Here is a 20,028-nt window from a genome sequence, read left to right as displayed (position 1 = left end):
ATCTCTTCTTCCTCAGGCGGCTGAGGAAATTTGGCATGACGGCGAATACCCTTCCCAACTTTTATAGGTGTGCCATTGAGAGCGTTCTGCCTGGATGTATCACCACCTGGGATGGCAACTGTACCATTCAAGATCGGAGACGGTAACACAGAGTGGTGAACTCAGCCCGGACAATCACAAAGGCCAACCTCCCATCTACAGAATCCATCTACCAGGCCCCACTGTCAGGGAAAGGCCGCCAGCATTCTCAAAGATCCATCCCATCTCTACAACCTCCACCATCGGGGAGACGGTACAGGAGCCTGAACACACGCACCAGCCGGTTTCAAAACAGTTTCTACCCCACTGTTGTTAGAATACTGAATGGACTCAAACTCTTAACATTCCCCTGTACCTGTGTCTTTGTTTTTGCTGCTGTTTACCTATTATTTACTTATCTACGCTACTAAACTCTGATCTTCTTGTATTGCTCATAAGACAAGGCTTTTCACTGTGTACACGTGACAACAAATTCAATTTTACATACCTTGATCAGATCCCCCCCTCCTAGTTATTCTGAACTCCAGTGAGTACAAGCCCAAAGTATTCAACCGCTCCTCGCACGACCCTGGAATCAACTCTGAACTGCCTCCAGTGCCACCACTGGGCAGCACGGTGGTTAGCACTGCTGCCTCACAGCGCCCGAGACCCGGGTTCAATTCCCGACTCAGGCGACTGTCTGGGTGGAGTTTGCACGTTCTCCCCGTGTCTGCGTGGGTTTCCTCCGGGTGCTCCGGTTTCCTCCCACAGTCCAAAGATGTGCGGGTTAGGATGGATTGGCCAGGGGAAATTACCCACAGTCCCCAGGGATGCGCAGGTTAGGGTGGATTGGCCGTGCTACATTATCCCGTAGTGTCCAGGGGTGTGCAGGTTAGGTGAATTGGCCATGCTAAATTACCAGTAGTGTTAGGTAAGGGATAAATGTATGGGTATGGGTGGGTTGTGCTTCGATGGGTCGGTGCGGACTTGTTGGGCCGAAGCCACACTGTAAGTAATCTAATCTAATCACTCCCTCTGTCTGACTCTCCCTCAAGTAAGGAGACCAGAACTGGACACAATACTCCAGGGGTGGTCGCACCAACGCCTTATCTAACCGTAACAACACTACTTTTATAATCCAGCCCTTTTGCAATAAATACCAGGATTCTATTTGCAACCCTGGTCTTTTATTTGACAAGCTATCAGGAGTATGTTGGAAATATTCCCTATTTGCCAGCTTTAATCAGGAAGTTCAATACCATCCAGGATAGCAAGCTGATAGATTGGAAGGCCATCCAATACCTTCACCTAATGGCATCTCCAGAACGCATTGCAAAAACTAATAATACAACTTCTGAATCCATGACCCCTTCTATCTAGCAGAAGATACATGGGAACACCACTCCCCTGCACGTTCCCCTCCACGCCTCACCATCCTGACTCGGAAATCCAGCACCGTTCCTTCCCTGTTGCTGGGTTAAAATCTTTAGCAGCACGGTCGTTATCCCAACATCCCAAGGAACACTGTAGTTTTAAAAAAAAAGAAGGTGGCAGCTCTTCAGGGAAGGGAAATCTCTCCCCCTTACCTGGTCTGGCCCGCGTGTGGTTCAGGAATCATGTGGCCGACACTGACTAAATAAACCACTCAGTTCAAAGTCTACTCGGGATGGCCGACAGGTGCTGGTCCAGTTGGTAATACCTAGGGTATCCCAGGAATGAACTTGTATCAGTGACTCCAAGTTGAAAATTCTTCATGGAGCGCTCTGGGACATTCAGAGACGACAGAAGGTGCTGCTAAACCAAAGGTCTCGCATTCTCATCTTACAAAAAAAACGAGTTTCTGACTGCTGCTGATCGGAACTCACTCTGTCTCTGAAGCGATTATTTAGCAGCAAGGTGCTGGGCTGCAGGGAGTGTGGGCAAACTCTGGGGAGCTACACTCGCCCTCCAGCCCTTGGCAAGACAACGGGCAGCGTCACCACATCAGCCCCTCTCTTCAAATCTCCCACGATGGAGGCAAGAGCATCACAGGCAGAGGAAGAATAAGCTGTCGGAGACTGAAACGATGATTTCCTGTTTCGGTGGCTGACATTTACCACATTGTGGCGGTCTGTCGATAAACGACTTCAAAAGTAGGCCAAAAGGCGGAGCCACATGCGGTTACCTGGCTTTTTCACAGAATCGTTATGGCAGAGTGATGGAAGCCTTCGGCCCAGTGCACCCCTACAATGTGGGAGCACGCCATTCGGCCCATCGAGTCCACACCGACCCTCTGAACAGCATCCCAGCTAGAGCCACCACCCTACCCCATGACCCTGCATTGCCCATGGCTAACCCACTTAGCCCGCACATCCCTGGACACTATGGGCTTGGCGGTTCCTCAGGGTGCTCCAGTTTCCTTCCACAGTCCAAAGAACGTTGCGTGCGATTCTGGTCTCCTTCCTATTGGAAAGATGTTGTGAAACTTGAAAGGGTTCAGAAAAGATTTACAAGGATGTTGCCAGGGAGAGGCTGAACAGGCTGGGGCTGTTTTCCCTGGAGCGTCAGAGGCTGAAGGGTGACTTTACAAAACCATGAGAGGGCATGGATAGGATAAATAGACAAGGGAGAGGCTGAATAGGCTGGGGCTGTTTTCGCTGGAGTGTCAGGTGCTGGATATGTTGGCAATAAGAAGTGACCAACCTTGCACAGAGGGAGCACATGGCTGGGTTAGTCTGACAGCCCAACACACAAGGGAGAGAAACCACACTCCAGGAGCTAGACACTACCCAGGAGAAAACAGCTTGCCTTGACTGGAACCCCATCACCTCCTCCTCCAACAACAACAAACACTCCCTCACGTTCAGTCGGAGCGCCTACCTGCAACAAGACGCACGGCAGCAACTCGCGAGTGCTCCTGTCCAGAACTGATAATCCCCAACACCGGAGGAGGGGGCAACAGATACACGGGCACGTTTAAACGCCCTCAAACCCCATCCCGAGCCGCTCACCACCCAGATTTGGGAAAACGTGTCAGCCTTCCTGTACTGCGGCTGGGGCCAAAACCCCGGAGTTTCCTCACCCCCATGGTGGGCGGGTGGGCCCTACACTGCATGGTTCAAGACAACGCCACCTTCTCCGGTGGCAATCGACGCCGGGCCCAGTCGGAGACTTGCACCTCTCCCGAGCGAAACCGCGGCCATTCAACCCGCCCTGACTGGTTGACCCTGTCGTTACTTTTGCCGACCACCCCCCCCCCCGCCAATCACCCGACTCCTGTTGGTGAACCGCTGCGTGTCAGGCAGCACAGTTCAGATCACAACAAGCCGCCCAGCAAGAACAATTCATATCAGGAGCTGAGCTGATGACCATTAATCTGTGAGGTGACTGACTGACCGACCCACCTTCCAGCCGGGTAGAAACTCTTACCCCGTTGTTCGCTCCCTTTGAACTTCAAATACACTATCCTAACCTAGTCAACTCCAACAGGCACAAACCCTCCTCCTCCCCCAGTCTACACCAGGACTGTGCACCCATCCCTGCAACAGTCCAATAAATCTCCTGGACACCCGCTAGAGCAATGACGTTCTCTGGAAGGGGAGTGGATTGAGAAATCAAATTGTGCTCTAAGATGGGTCAGGATACACAGGAAAACGCACTCCAATTTCTAAAGCTTGATTTCCATTCCTAAAAATGGAACTAGGGCAAAAAGGACGAGGTCACGAACCTGAGGTAAACGGAGCTGGTTTGAAAACGGAAACCGGTACACTCGACTCTGAATTAGCCATTTCAAACTCCAAAACTGAACGGAGTATGAACTCAAGAACATAACACCTCACCAACTTTTACAGGTGCATTCTGTCCAGGTGTATCACGGCCTGGTATGGCAACTGCTCGGCCCAGGACGTTGAGAAACTACAGAGGGTTGTGTGTCCACAGCCCAGACCATCACGGAAAAGCGAGCCTTCCGTCCATAAGCTCCATCTCCCCCTCGTGTAGCTGCAGAAAGGCTGCCAAAGACCCCTCCCACCCCGGTCACACTCCCTTCCAACCTTTCCCATCAGGGAGAAGATACAGAAGCGGGAACACACGCACCAAGAGGTTCAAGAGCAGCTTATTCCCTGCTGTTTAGCAGACTGGTGAACGGACTCTCCAACTTCAAATAAGTGCTGATCTTGCTCTGTGCATCTCCTGTCCAGTGTAACCTGCTAGCCTCAAATCGGTCCAAAGCACCTTATGATCTGGATGTTCATTTTCTAAGGTAATATCATTTCCTGTTCTTTTTCTCAGGGGGTGGTAAATGGGATCCAAGTCAATATGTTTGTTGATAAGAGTTCCGGTTGGAATGCCATGCTTCTAGGAATTCTCGTGCATGGATCCCATTTATCACCCCCTGAGAAAATGAACAGTAGAGAAAATGTCACTAGAGGAAATGACATCACCACAGGATATCACATCACCAACCCAAGGAAACCCAAACATATAAATAGAAAGCGGGCTATACCACCAGTGCTTCATCCAGAGACTCACTGATGTTACCTAGTATGGTGACGAAGCGTCTGAAAACAACCCTTCAGCTCAGCGACCAAGCCTACATCTAGAACCTCAACCTGAGCTACAAATCTTCTCAAAACTCACCTTATGATCTAGAACATAGAAAAACACAGCGCAGTACAGGCCCTTCGGCCCTCAATGTTGCGCCGATCCAAGCCCACCTAACCTACACTAGCCCACTTTCCTCCATATGCCTATCCAATGCCCGTTTAAATGCCCATAAAGAGGGAGAGTCCACCACTGCTACTGGCAGGGCATTCCATGAACTCACGACTCGCTGAGTAAAGAACCTACCCCCCCTTAATTTAAAGCTATGCCCCCTCGTAACATCTGACTCCATACGTATTGCCCTTGCTTGCCGAGATCTGCCTCAAACTGCTCACAAACAAAACTTTTCACTGTACTTAGGTACACATAATAATAAATTAAAATAAAATGGAGATGAGGAGGTATTGTTTCGCTCTTGCCCTTGACCTTCATTGGCATTACCATTACAAATCCCCCCCACCATCGTCATCATCCTGGAGGTTATCATGTAACTGAACCGGACAGTGGCTACAAGAGCAGGTCAGAGGCTTGGAATACTGCAGTGAGTAACTCCCCAAAGCCTGGCCACAAGGCTGAAGACAGGAGTGTGAGGGAATACTCTCCACTTGCCTGGATGAGTCCAGAGCTAGCGGCTCTGCATCGAATCAGCCGCACCACACACACAGCCGGAGAACGGTAGCGCCTGTAAAACTCAAATCCTCCTTCCAAACCTGTAACAATAACCAGCTGGAAGGACAAGGGCAGCACAGCCATGGGAACACCACCACCAATTACCAGCCCACCCTGACTGGGATCTAGTCTGGCTTAACTAGTATTGGCTCAAAATCCGGGAACTCCCTCCCTGACAGCGATGGGAGATGGAAGATTCCCACCACAATCTCAAGGTTACTTCGGGATGGGAGGTCATGTTGCGGCCATACAGGACATTGGTCAGGCCACTGTCGGAATATTGCGTGCAATTCTGGTCTCCTTCCTATCGGAAAGATGTTGTGAAACTTGAAAGGGTTCAGAAAAGATTTACAAGGATGTTGCCAGGGTTGGAGGATCGGAGCTACAGGGAGAGGCTGAACAGGCTGGGGCTGTTTTCCCTGGAGCGTCGGAGGCTGAGGGGTGACCTTATAGAGGTTTACAAAATCACGAGGGGCATGAATAGGGGGTATAGACATGGTCTTTCCTCCTGGGGTGGGGGAGTCCAGAACTAGAGGGCACAGGATTAGGGTGAGGGGGAAAAGATTTAAACGGGACCCAAGGGACAGCTTTTCCCACGGAGGGTGGTATGTGTATGGGATGAGCTGCCAGAGGAAGTGGTGGAGATTGGTACAATGACAGCATTTAAAAGGCATCTGGATGGGTATATGAATAGGAAGGGTTTGGACGGATATAGACCTAGATTAGGTTGGGAAATCTGGTCAGCATGGAGGAGTAGGGCCGAAGGGTCTGTTGCCGTGCTGTACATCTCCATGACGCTAAATGCTGCTACAGCCAGTGAGACCCACGTCCCATGAATGAACAAAATAAAAACCCCTCAAGAGGGCTGTGAGACCCCACGCCCCCCCAGGGAGAGTGGGGGAAGAAAAATGGCAGAGGGGGAACGAGCTGCCATCATCTGTTTGGAACAGCGAAGCAGGGTTAATGGGCTGAGTAGCCTCCTTCCTTTTCCTGTGCGACAGGAGGGGAATGCCATCACCAAGGGCACTGTCGCTCTCCCTACAGCGGGTTAAGATGGTAACTTACCACCACATCCTAAAGGGGCACTCAGTGACAGCCCAGAGAACCCGACGCTGCGTTCAGTACAGGCTGGATGGGCCAAATGGCCACCTTCAACTGTGAGACTCAACAAAACCTCTTCTTGAATACGAAATTCAGAAAAAGGATTCCTCTCCGTGCCCCCGCCTCCCCTCCCCTCCCCTCCTCTCCCCTATGGAACGACCTTCCTGAGAAAGTGGTGGGTGCAGGTCTAGTTCCAACAGTTAAAAGACATTTAGGTTAGTACACAGGTAGGAGAGGGTTGGAGAGATATGGGCCAACGCAGCTCGGGGTGGAGGGGACAAGTTTAGTTTGGGATTACGGGTCAGCATGGACTGGTGGGGCCGAAGGGTCTGTTTCTACGGCATATTCATTGCTGGCACTCATATCGTAGATGTTATTAAAATAGCAACACACCACCAGAGCAGGTGGGACTCAAACCCAATAACCTCCTGGCCCAGAGGCTGGGACACTACCCATGGAGCCACACAAATCAAAGAATCCCTACAGTGTGGGAGCAGGCCATGAGGCCAAACAAATCCATGCCGAACTCTGAAGAGCATCCCACCCAGATCCATTCCCCCTATCCTATCCCTGTAACACCCATGGTTAACCCACCTGTCCTACACATCCCTGGGCACCATGGGATAATTTAGCATGGCCAATCCACCCTAAGCTGCACATTCCTGAGCACTATGGGTAATTTAGCACGGCCAATCCACCCTAACCTGCACATCCCGGGAAACGTCTGTGTGGAGTTTGCACAGTTGCCCAGGACTGGAATTGAACCCGGGTCCCTGGCACTGTGAGGCAGCAGTGCCAACCACTGAGACACCGGGCTGGCCTTACGGGGCCCTCATCATTTCAGTGTCACATGATTAGCCTTTTTCTGACCCTTGCTACGGGGACTTTGCACCCCTTGATTATCAGCTTTTGACGACATATTGGAACGCCCCAATCATTTACCTGAAATGGACGAGGACTTTCAGAGATAAGGGTCAGTTGGAAGCGGTGTTTGAGGTCAGGGGCTGCATGTATTGATGAGACGTCAAGATTTAATCAATGCTGATAGGTTTTAGATCAAACGTCCACCCATTGGTAGCTGATAGCACCAGGAGGGCGAGGGACATACTTAAAGATTCTCTTTAAAGGAAAATTGCACAAAGTGGGTAACAAGCTGTTCATGAGGCTCATTAATTCCAACAGGAAACATATCAGACACCTGAGAGAAATACCCTTGTTGGGGGGGATCCAGGGATTGAGCGGAGAGCAGGGGGAGGGGTGGTGGTGGAAATTGAGACTGTCTGGATTGTCCTACAGAAAGTCAGCAGCAGCTCAATGGGCCAAAAGATGAGAGTGGTGCTGGAAAAGCACAGCAGTTCAGGCAGCATCGGAGGAGCAGGAGAATCGACGCTCCAGGCAAAAGCCCTTCATCAGGAACAAGGCAGGGAGCTTCTGGGGTGGAGTCCTGGGCCGCCTCCTCACCACCTGGAGGAGGAACGCCTCGTCTTCCGCCTCCAACCCCAGGGCCTCAATGTGGACTTCACCAGTTTCCTTATTTCCCCCCCCCCCCCCCCCACCACATTACCCCAGTTCCCCTCCCCCATCACCACCTTACCCCAGTTCCAACCTTCCAGCTCAGCACCGTCCCCATGACCTGTCCTACCTGCCAGTCTTCCCTTTCCCCCCTACCCACTCCACCCAACACTTTCATCCCCACCACCATCCACCTATTGTACTCTTAGCTACCTTTGCCCCACCCCCCCACCCTCCTCTCATTTAATCTCTCCACCCCTGCCTTCATTCCTAACGAAGGGCTTTTCCCCTCGAAACGTCGATTGTCCTGCTCCTGAGATGCTGCCTGACCTGCTGTGCTTTTCCAGCCCCACTCTCCTCTCGACTCTGATCTCCAGCATCTGCAGTCCTCACCTGTCACCTCAATGGGCCAGAAATGACATACTCCCACAGTCCAAAGACACAAACCCACAGAGGTGTAGCTCTGGGATTCTCAGCAGCCTTGCTGGTCATCGCACAAACCTTGTGTACACTTTTCAGACAGACAGACAGACAGACACAGACCTCCTTCCTCAGGTGGCTGAGATTCGGCACACCCACGAGGACCCTCACCAACATTAACCAATGCACCACATTCTATCCCTGGGCCTAATGGCCTGGTGAGGTAACTGCTCTGCTCAGGACACTGAGAATCTCCAAAAAGGTGGTGTGCGCAGCCCAAGACCATCATGGAAGCCAGCTTTCCATCTACACTTCTCATTGCTACAGAAAGACTGTCAAAGATTCTCCCTTGGGAAAGAGCAATAAATACTCACCCAGGCCCAGATTTAGGCCCAGTGAATTAGAAATTTTAAAAAGGGGGGGGGGGGGGGGGAAGTACAATGAGGCAGCACAGAGCACAAATATGGTGCCCACATCTCAGCTATCAAGGTCTTAAAAAACACACACCTTATGGGAACACGCCTTGAGCAAAAATATTAGGATCTGCTGTCACAGGACGCGTGATTTCACACAGTGCGCTACAACAGAAATGACGACTCATTGTGTTTTAGGAGAGCCAGGCAGACAGGGAGAGCGCCAGACAGGGAGAGCGCCAGACAGGGAGTGGGAAGCAAGACCATGAGAAGGGTCCTTCCCCCATTCAAGGACGGTCAGTCCCGTCCATCAGGCAGAAGACACAGAAGCTTGAACCCATCCACCCTCAGGTTCAAGAGCTGCTTCTTCAGGAAGTTGCTGAATGGACCTCTCCAATTTAATGTTGACCTTGCCTCCTGTGCAGCTGTAAGCTACATGCCTTGCTCTCTCTACGCACCCTATAAGAACATAATTTAGAGGGGCCGGTGTTGGACTGGGGTGTACAAAGTTTAAAAAAATAAATCACAACAGCAGGTTATAATCCAACAGGTTTATTTGGAAGCACTAGCTTTCAGAGCGCTGCTCTTTCATCAGGTGAAGGAGCAGCGTTCCGAAAGCTAGTGCTTCCAAATAAACCTGTTGGACTAAAACCTGCTGTTGTGTGATTTTTAACTTTATAAGAATATAAGAACCAGGAGCAGGAGTAGGCCCTGGAGCCTGCTCCACCACTCAATAGGATCATGGCTGATCCGGTCATGGACTCAGCTCCACTTACCCGCCCTCTCAGCGTATCTCCGTCATTCCTTTATTGTTTGAAAAAAATCTATTACGCTTTAAAAATGTTTACTGAAGTAGCGTCAACTACTTCCCTGGGCAAGGAATTCCATAGATTCACTTCTGGGTGAAGAAGTTCCTGCTCAATTCCGTCCGAAATCCTTTAATCTCGAGGCTATGCTCTCTTGTCCTAGTTTTGCCCGCCAGTCGAAACATCCTCCATAAAATTATGAAGGGAATAGATAAGATAAAAGTTAAATTTCTAAAAGGAGTACCCCCCCAATTCCAATGAATATAATCCCAGTCTACTCAATCTCTCCTCATAAGCCAGCCCCCTCAACTCCGGAATCAGCCGAGTGACCCCCCTCTGCTCCCCCTCCCCAGTGCCATGCCGTCCTTTCTCAAGTCAGGAGACCAAAACTGCACACAGTTCTCCAGGTGTGGCCTCACCAGTATCATGTACAGCTGCAGCAAAACCTCCCTGCTTTTCAACTCAACCCCTTTAACAATAACAGACAATATTCCATTTGCCGTCCTATGATCTGTACGACCTTGTTTGCTAATGATCTGACCGTACTGCTCACAAAACAAAGATGTTCACTGTACGCGGGTACGTGCGACTCCAATAAATCCAACGGAATCACTTCATCCCCATCCTTCTCCCACATCCCACTACTAGCCCCAGAGCCCCAACTTCACAACCGACATTCAGAGCATGCACGGAATCGATGGTGATGGGAACACAGGGGAAAGAGTCTGAAACGCAACCCTTAAAGCGGAAATTGCTGGAGAAACTCAGGTGGCGTTGGTACAGGTAGAAAACAGAGTCAACATTTTGAGCAGATCATTTGAAAAAAAGACGACAAACCAGACTGGCGACTCGAGGGAAAGTTGTTTCACACACAAAGGATGGAGGGGAGAGAGTCTGGAATGGTCCGCTCAGAAGGGTAGCTGAGGCAGGTCATCTCAACATTTCTTTTTCAAAACAGTGCTTAGGTTAGCACTTAATGTCAAAACATTCAAGGTTTTGAGTCATGGAATCCCTATAGTGTGGAAACAGGCCCTTCGGCCCAACAAGTCCACACCAACCCTCCGAAGTTTATCCCATTCCCTTACCCTATTACTTTACATTTACCCTTGACTAATGCAGCTGAAAATGTGTTGCTGGTTAAAGCACAGCAGGTTAGGCAGCATCTCAGGAATAGGGAATTCGATGTTTCGAGCGTAAGCCCTTCATCAGGAATGAGGAGAGTGTGCCAAGCAGGCCAAGATAAAAGGTAGGGAGGAGGGACTTGGGGGAGGGGCGATGGAGGTGGGATAGGTGGAAGGAGGTCAAGGTGAGGGTGATAGGCCGGAGTGGGGTGGGGGCGGAGAGGTCAGTAAGGAGATTGCAGGTTAGGAGGGCGGTGCTGAGTTGAGGGAACCGACTGAGACAAGGTGGGGGGAGGGGAAATGAGGAAACTGGAGAAATCTGAGTTCATCATTCCTGATGAAGGGCTTATGCTCGAAACGTCGAATTCCCTATTCCTGAGATGCTGCCTGACCTGCTGTGCTTTAACCAGCAACACATTTTCAGCTGTGATCTCCAGCATCTGCAGACCTCATTTTTTACTCCTTGACTAATGCACCATTCCTGATGAAGGGCTTTTGCCCGAAACGTCGGATTTCCTGCTCCTCGGACGCTGCCTGACCTGCTGTGCTTTTCCAGCGCGGCTCTGGTTTCCAGCATCTGCGGTCCTCACTTTTTGCCTAATGCACCTAACCTGCACATCCCTAAACACTACTGACAATTTAATACGGCCAATCCGCCCTAACCTGCACATCTTTGGACTGTGGGAGGAATCCGGAGCACCCGGAGGAAACCCACGCAGACACTGGGAGAGAATGTGCAAACTCCACACAGACAGTCGCCAGAGGCTGGAACCGAACCAGGCCCCTGGCGCTGCGAGGAAGCAGTGCTAACCACACTGAACCATGGTGCCACCCCCAGTATAGATTTAATCAATTCTTGATGGTACAAAATAAAAAAAACCAAAAAAGAACTGTGGACGCTGTAAATCAGAAACAAAAAAAAAGAAATTGCTGGAAAAGCTCAGCAGGTCGGGCAGCACCTGGGAGAGAAAGCACCGTTAACGTTTCGAGGTTGAGTGAGCTTTCCTCAGAGCTCACAGGTGGTGGGTCGCTTCTGAACAGTACCATTGTATGGTTCGTTAACTCTGCTTCAGAACTCGAAATGTTAAGCGTTTTCTCTCTCTCCCCCACCCCACAGAAGCCGCCAGACCTGCTGAGTTTCTCCAGCAATTCTGTTAATTGTTTCAGATCACCAGCATCCTGTTTCATTGTGGAACCTGCAAAGTTTCACAGGCAGCGTTCCCCTGTGATGAGAGATAAGCAAGGCAAAATGTGACCAAAGTTAAACAGAAACACCAAGTAAAACTTACACAGCGATACTGGACTATCGCACTGCATTGAATCCTTGGGACTCCGCACTCAAGAGATGGACAAGCAACCACAATCTACAAATTTGATCAACTCCTGCGCTTCCCACGCGCTATGGGAAATGCGGTCACCCAGGATTGTGGCACCGTGCACTTTTTAGACACGCGATAGCAACAACAACAAAAAAATGAGCCAAACGCCTTAGAAAAGAACTCTGGTCAACACACAGAGAGAAAACAAGAACGGGGAAGTTTAAAAATGAATTTAAAAAGCACACTGGCAGAGGGATAATCTTGCACGGTAAAATGCTGAACACATTCAGAGGATAGATGATTCAGGCCTCAGCGAGAACAGGGGAGGAGTTCGGGAGGGGGAGAACATTAATAAAATCACTGGATTTTTTTCTTGTGAGAAATCTGATCGATTTAGAGGCAAACAGAACCAAATTCAAACAGGAGGAACACTGCAGTCCAGGCCCCAAGGACACAGGGTGGACAGCGTTTTGTTTACGATGTGGGATTCTCTCTGGCCTCCTGTACAGTCACCGCAGTCTCTTCCACTGGGTGTGGGGACAATAAAAAAAACACCACTGCCACAGAAGGGGAAAAACAATCCTGGAAACACCCACTGCAGCCAGCACCCCCACCTCCTTTCCAATGGGAGGGAGGGGGGGGGAGAGAGAGAGAGAACAGAGAACCCACCACCACCACCTCCATTCCATGGGGGGGAAGAGAGGGAGGGGGGGAAAGACAGACAGAGAGAGAAAAAACAGAGCGGCAGTGTCAGGATCATCTGGGCACACAGTAAGGAGCTGGAATTTGGGGGGGGGGGGGGGGGGGGAGAAAGAGGAAGAGGTCAGGGTAAAGGGGGCTGAAGTACTGAAAGAGGGACAATGGGACAGGGCTGAAGGAGGGGAGGAACAAGGGGTCAGGAAGGAGAGGGGGGAAAGAGAGTGGGGGGCAAGAGGGAGGAAAGAGAGAGAGGGGGGAAGAGGGAGGGAGAGAGAGGGGGGAGAGAGAGAGTGGGGGGAGAGAGGGGGAAGGGGGAAAAGAGGGGGAGAGAGTGTGGGGGGAAGAGAGAGAGAGTGTGGGGGGAAGAGAGAGAGAGAGTGGGGGGAGAGAGAGAGAGAATGGGGGGGAGAGGGGGAAAGGACAAGAGGCATTGAGGGGAAGGGAAGAAAAGGGGCATTATTGGGGGGGACACAAGGGGTATAATGGTGGGGAAGGGGGAGGGGAGGCATTGTAGATTGGGGGGGGGGAGAAGGGAAGGAGCAGTGTGAGGGGGGAGGGGGAGATTGAGGGGGGGGAGGGTGTAACTGGGGCACTGACCTCGGGCATGGGGCCTCCTTCCCGCGGCCTCCCGCTCCCTGTGTCCCAGGCCCCGGCCTCAGGATCAGGCTCAGGCTCCCGCCGCCTCCCGAGGCCCCAGGATCCGCCTCCGAGAGCCCGGCTTCCCGCTTCCAGCAGAAAATATAATCCCAGGCCCCAGCTCCCACAGGGAGGGAGGGAGGGCCTCTTAAAGGGACCACCCCCCTCACTGTCACTCACTGAGCCTCTTAAAGGGACCACCCCCCCTCACTGTCACTCACTGAGCCTCTTAAAGGGACCACCCCCTCACTGACAGTCACTGAGCCGCTTCAAGGGAGCACCACCCCTCCCACACTCAGTCACTGAGCCGCTTAAAGGGACCACCCCTCCCACTGTCAGTCTCTGAGCCACTTAAAGGGACCACTCCCCCTCACTGCCAGTCACTGAGCTGCTTAAAGGGACCACTCCCCCTCACTGCCAGTCACTGAGCTGCTTAAAGGGACCACCACCCCTCACTGAGCCGCTTAAAGGGACCACCTCCACTTACTGTCAGTCACTGAGCCGCTTAAAGGGACCACCCCCCCTCACTGTCAGTCACTGAGCCTCTTAAAGGGACCACCCCCTCACTGTCACTCACTGATCCTCTTAAAGGGACCACCCCCGTCAGTCACTGAACCACTTAAAGGGACCATCCCCCTCACTGAGCCGCTTAAAGGGACCACCCCTCCCACTGTTAGCCACTGAAAGGGACCACACCCCTCACTGTCAGTCTCTGAGCCACTTAAAGGGACCACTCCCCCTCACTGCCAGTCACTGAGCTGCTTAAAGGGACCACCACCCCTCACTGAGCCGCTTAAAGGGACCACCTCCACTCACTGTCAGTCACTGAGCCGCTTAAAGGGACCACCCCCCCTCACTGTCACTCACTGAGCCTCTTAAAGGGACCACCCCCCTCACTGTCACTCACTGATCCTCTTAAAGGGACCACCCCCGTCAGTCACTGAACCACTTAAAGGGACCATCCCCCTCACAGTCAGTCACTGAGTTGCTTAAAGGGACCACCCACTTCATTGTCATTCACAGAGCTGCTTAAAGGGACCATCCCCCTCACTGTCAGTCACTGAGCTGCTTAAAGGGACCACACCACCTTCATTGTCAGTCATGAGCCGCTTAAAGGGACCACATTCCCTCTTTGTCAGTCACAGAGCCGCTTAAAGGGACAACACACCCTCACTGTCAGTCTCTGAGCCACTTAAAGGGACCACCCCCTCACTGTCAGTCACAGAGCCACTTAAAGGGACCACACACCCCCACTGTCACTCATGAAGCGGCTTAAAGGGACCACACCACCTTCACTGTCAGTCACTATGCCGCTTAAAGGGATCACCCACCTCACTGTCAGTGACTGAGCTGCTTAAAGGGACCATCCCTCCTCAGTGTCAGTCACTGAGCTGCTTAAAGGGACCACCTCCCCTCACTGTAAGTCACTGAGCCGCTTAAAGGGAGCACCACCCATCCACACTCAGTCACTGAGCACCTTAAAGGGACCATCCCCCTCACTGAGCCGCTTAAAGGGACAATCCCCCTCACTGTCAGCCACTGAGCCGCTTAAAGGGACCACGCGCCCCTCTGAATGTCACTCACTGAGCCGCTTAAAGGGACCACGTCCCCCACTGTCACTCACTGAGCCACTTAAAGGGACCACACCCCCACTCACTGAGCCGTTTCAAGGGACCATCACCCCATAATGTTAGTCACTGAGCCGCTTAAAGGGACCACACACCCCCATTGTCACTCACTGAGCCGCTTAAAGGGAATACCACCCATCCACACTCAGTCACTGAGCACCTTAAAGGGACCATCCCCCTCACTGAGCCGCTTAAAGGGACAATCCCCCTCACTGTCAACCACTGAGCCGCTTAAAGGGACCACGCATCCTCTGAATGTCACTCACTGAGCCGTTTAAAGGGACCACTCCCCCTTACTGTCACTCACTGAGCCGCTTAAAGGGACCACACCCCCACTCACTGAGCCGTTTCAAGGGACCATCACCCCTCACTGTTAGTCACTGAGCCGCCTAAAGGAACCACACCCCCCCATTGTCACTCACTGAGCTGCTTAAAGGGACAAACCAATCACTGTCAGTCACTGAGCCGCTTAAAGGGACCACCCCCAATCACTGTCAGTCACTGAGCTGCTTAAAGGGATCACCCCCTCCACTGTCAGTCACTGAGCCGCTTTAAGGGACCACTCCCCTCACTGACAGTCACTGAGCTGCTTAAAGGGACCATCGCCCCCACTGTCAGTCACTGAGCCGCTTAAAGGGAGCACTCCTTCACTGTCACTCACTGAGCCGCTCTAAGGGACCGCACCCCCCCCCCCCCCACTCTGTCAGTCAGTGAGCCGCTTAAAGGGACCTCCACCCTCTCAGTCACTCACTGTGCTGCTTAAAGGGACCAAACCCCCCTCACTGTCAGTCATTGAGACACTTAAAGGGACCACCTCCCCCACTGTCAGTCACTGAGCCGCTTAAAGGGACCACACCCCTCACTTTCAGTCACTGAGCCGCATTAAGGGACCACCCTCTCCACTGTCAGTCAGTGAGCCGCTTAAAAGGGACCACCCCCCTCTCAGTCACTCACTGTGCTGCTTAAAGGGACCAAACCCCCACTCACTGTCAGTAACTGAGCCGCTTAAAGGGACTATCCCCCACACTGTCACTCACTGAGTCGCTTAAAGGGACCAAACCCCCCTCATTGTCAGTCACTGAGACACTTAAAGGGACCACTTCCCCCACTGTCAGTCACTGAGCCGCTTAAAGGGACCACCCCCATCACTGTCATTCACTGATCTGCTTAAAGGGACCACCCCCTCACCGTCACTCACTGAGCCGCTTAAATGGACCAAACCAACCTCACTGTCAGTCACTGAGACACTTAAAGGGACCAGCCCCCTCACTGTCAGTCACTGAGCCGCTTTAAGGGACCACCCCCTCTCACTGTCACTCACTGAGCCGCTTAAAGGGACCACCCCACTCCCAGTCAGTCATGGATCCGCTTGAAGGTGCCATGCCTCCTCACTGTCAGTCACTGAGCCGCTTAAAGGGACCACCCCTCCCACTGTTAGCCACTGAAAGGGACCATACCCTTCACTGTCAGTCTCTGAGCCACTTAAAGGGACTATCCCCCTCCCCCCACTGTCACTCACTGTGCCGCTTAAAGGGACGAGCCCCCTCACTGTCATTCACTGAGCCGCGTAAAGGGACCACCCCCCTCACTGTCAGTCACTGAGCCGCTTAAAGGGACCACCCCTCCCACTGTTAGCCACTGAAAGGGACCATACCCCTCACTGTCACTCACTGAGCCGCTTAAAGGGACCACGCCCCCCACTGTCACTCACTGAGCCGCTTAAAGGGACCACCCCAATCAGTGAGTCACTGAGCCGCTTAAAGGGACCACCCTCTCCACTGTCAGTCACTGAGCCGCTTCAAGGGACCACCCCCCCACTGTCAGTCAATGAGCGTCTTAAAGGGATCACCCCATACCCACACTCCATCACTGAGCCGCTTAAAGGGACCATCCTCCTCACTTCAGTCACTGAGCCACCTAAAGGGACCACCCCCCCATTGTCAGCCACTGAGCCACTTAAAGGGACCACACCCCTCGCTGTCACTCACTGAACCGCTTAAAGGGACCACCCCCTCACTGACAGTCACTGTGCCGCTTAAAGGGACCACACCGCCCACTGTCAGTCACTGAGCTGCTTAAAGGGACCACCTCCCCTCACTGTCAGTCACAGAGCTGCTTAAAGGGACCACCCACCTCACTATAAGTCACTGAGCCGCTTAAAGGGAGCATCACCCCACCCACACTCAGTCACTGAGCAGCTTAAAGGGACCAATCCCCTCACTGAGCTGCTTAAAGGGATCACCTCCGCTCACTGTCAGTCACTGAGCCGCTTAAAGGGGCCACCCCTCCCATGTTAGCCACTGAAAAGGACCACACCCCTCACTGACAGGCTCTGAGCCACTTAAAGGGACCACACCCCCTCACTGTCAGTCACTGAGCCGCTTAAAGGGAGAACCCCCCTCACTGTCAGTCACTGAGTTGCTTAAAGGGACCACACCCCTCACTGAGACGCTTAAAGGGACCACCTCCACTCATTGTCAGTCACAGAGCCGCTTAAAGGGACCACACCCCTCACTGTCAGTCACTGAGCCGCTTAAAGGGACCACACCCCTCACTGTCAGTCACTGAGCCGCTTAAAGGGACCATCCCCCTCACAGTCGGTCACTGAGTCGCTTAAAGGAACCACCGCCCTCACTGTCACTCACTGAGCCGCTTAAAGGGACCACGCCTCTCAGTCACTCACTGAGCTGCTTAAAGGGAACACCCCCCTCACTGTCAGCCACTGAGCCACTTATAGGCACCACCCCTCCCACTGTTAGCCACTGAAAGGGACCACCCCCCTCTCTGTCAGTCACTGAGCCGCTTAAAGGGACCATCCCCCTCACAGTCGGTCTCTGAGTCACTTAAAGGGACCACCGCCTTCGCTGTCACTCACTGAGCCGCTTAAAGGGACCACGTCCCTCTCAATGTCAGTCACTGAGCCACTTAAAGGGACTACCCCCCCACTGTCACTCACTGTGCCGCGTAAAGGGACCACTCCCCTCTCAGTCACTCACTGAGGCACTTAAAGGGACCACGCCCCCCCTGAATGTCAGTAACTGAGCCGCTTAATGGGACTATCCCCACCACTGTCACTCACTGAGCCACTTTAAGGGACCAAACCCCCCTCACTGTCAGTCACTGAGACACTTAAAGGTACCACCTCCCCCACTGTCAGTCATTGAGCCGCTTTAAGGGACCACCCCCCTCTTAGTCACTCACTGTGCTGCTTAAAGGGACCAAACCCCCACTCACTGAGCCGCTTAAAGGGACCACGCCCCCCGAATGTCAGTAACTGAGCCGCTTAAAGGGACTATCCCCCACATTGTCACTCACTGAGCTGCTTAAATGGACCAAACCAACCTCACTGTCAGTCACTGAGATACTTAAAGGGACCACCTCCCCCACTGTCAGTCACTGAGCCGCTTAAAGAGACCACCCCACTCCCAGTCAGTCACGGATCCGCTCGAAGGTACCACGACTCCTCACTGTCAGTCACTGAGCCACTTAAAGGGACCACCCCTCCCACTGTTAACCACTGAAAGGGACCATACCCCTCACTGTCAGTCTCTGAGCCACTTAAAGGGACTATCCCCCCACTGTCACTCACTGAGCTGCTTAAATGGACCAAACCCCCCTCACTGTCAGTCACTGAGATACTTAAAGGGACCACCTCCCCCACTGTCAGTCACTGAGCCGCTTAAAGGGACCAGCCCCCTTCACTGTCACTCACTGAACCGCTCTAAGGGACAACCCTCCCTCACTGTCAGCCACTGAGCCACTTAAAGGGACCACGCCCCCCGAATGTCACTCACTGAGCCACTAAAAGGGACCACTCCCCTCACTGTCAGTCACTGAGCCGCTTCAAGGGACCACCCTCCCCTCACTGTCAGTCACCTGGCGGCTTAAAGGGATCACCCCACACCCATACTCCATCACTGAGCCACTTAAAGGGACCATCCTCCTCACTGTCACACTGAACCACCTAAAGGGACCACACCCCCCCCATTGTCAGCCACTGAGCCACTGAAAGGGACCACACCCCTCGCTGTCAGTCACTGAGCCGCTTCTAGGGACCATCCCCCCTCACTGTCACTCACTGAGCCGCTTAAAGGGACCAAACCCCCACTCACTGTCAGTAACTGAGCCGCTTAAAGGGACTATCCCCCACACTGTCACTCACTGAGCCGCTTAAAGGGACCAAACCCCCCTCACTGTCAGTCACTGAGACACTTAAAGGTACCACCTCCCCCACTGTCAGTCATTGAGCCGCTTTAAGGGACCACCCCCCTCTTAGTCACTCACTGTGCTGCTTAAAGGGACCAAACCCCCACTCACTGAGCCGCTTAAAGGGACCACGCCCCCCGAATGTCAGTAACTGAGCCGCTTAAAGGGACTATCCCCCACATTGTCACTCACTGAGCTGCTTAAATGGACCAAACCAACCTCACTGTCAGTCACTGAGATACTTAAAGGGACCACCTCCCCCACTGTCAGTCACAGAGCCGCTTAAAGAGACCACCCCACTCCTGGTCAGTCACGGATCCGCTCGAAGGTACCACGACTCCTCACTGTCAGTCACTGAGCCGCTTAAAGGGACCACGCCCCTCAGTCACTCACTGAGCTGCTTAAAGGGAACACCCCCCTCACTGTCAGCCACTGAGCCACTTATAGGCACCACCCCTCCCACTGTTAGCCACTGAGCCACTGAAAGGGACCACCCCCCTCTCTGTCAGTCACTGAGCCGCTTAAAGGGACCATCCCCCTCACAGTCGGTCACTGAGTCGCTTAAAGGGACCACCGCCCTCGCTGTCACTCACTGAGCCGCTTAAAGGGACCACGTCCCTCTCAATGTCAATCACTGAGCCACTTAAAGGGACTACCCCCCCCACTGTCACTCACTGTGCCACGTAAAGGGACCACTCCCCTCTCAGTCACTCACTGAGGCACTTAAAGGGACCACGCCCCCCTGAATGTCAGTAACTGAGCCGCTTAATGGGACTATCCCCCCCACTGTCACTCACTGAGCCACTTTAAGGGACCAAACCCCCCTCACTGTCAGTCACTGAGCCACTTAAAGGGACCACCCCCATCACTGTTACTCACTGGGCCGCTTAAAGGGACCA

General features: G+C 52.8%; 1 protein-coding gene across 1 annotated transcript in view; it reads right to left on the bottom strand.

Annotated features, from left to right (window-relative positions):
* The window catches only part of LOC132835344 (phosphatidylinositol 4,5-bisphosphate 3-kinase catalytic subunit alpha isoform), a 75,640-nt gene extending 62,223 nt beyond the window's left edge, over positions 1-13,417 (bottom strand). Inside the window, exon 1 of the mRNA XM_060854789.1 lies at positions 13,257-13,417. The gene's annotated coding sequence lies outside the window, so the exon portion shown is untranslated. The remainder of the gene's footprint in view (positions 1-13,256) is intronic.
* Positions 13,418-20,028: the final 6,611 nt, after the last annotated feature.

The sequence above is a fragment of the Hemiscyllium ocellatum genome, chromosome 44 (genome assembly GCF_020745735.1).
Source record: "Hemiscyllium ocellatum isolate sHemOce1 chromosome 44, sHemOce1.pat.X.cur, whole genome shotgun sequence".
Taxonomy (NCBI): domain Eukaryota; kingdom Metazoa; phylum Chordata; class Chondrichthyes; order Orectolobiformes; family Hemiscylliidae; genus Hemiscyllium; species Hemiscyllium ocellatum.
Note: the sequence above shows the minus strand (reverse complement) of the source record. Positions and strands in the feature narration are given on the sequence as shown.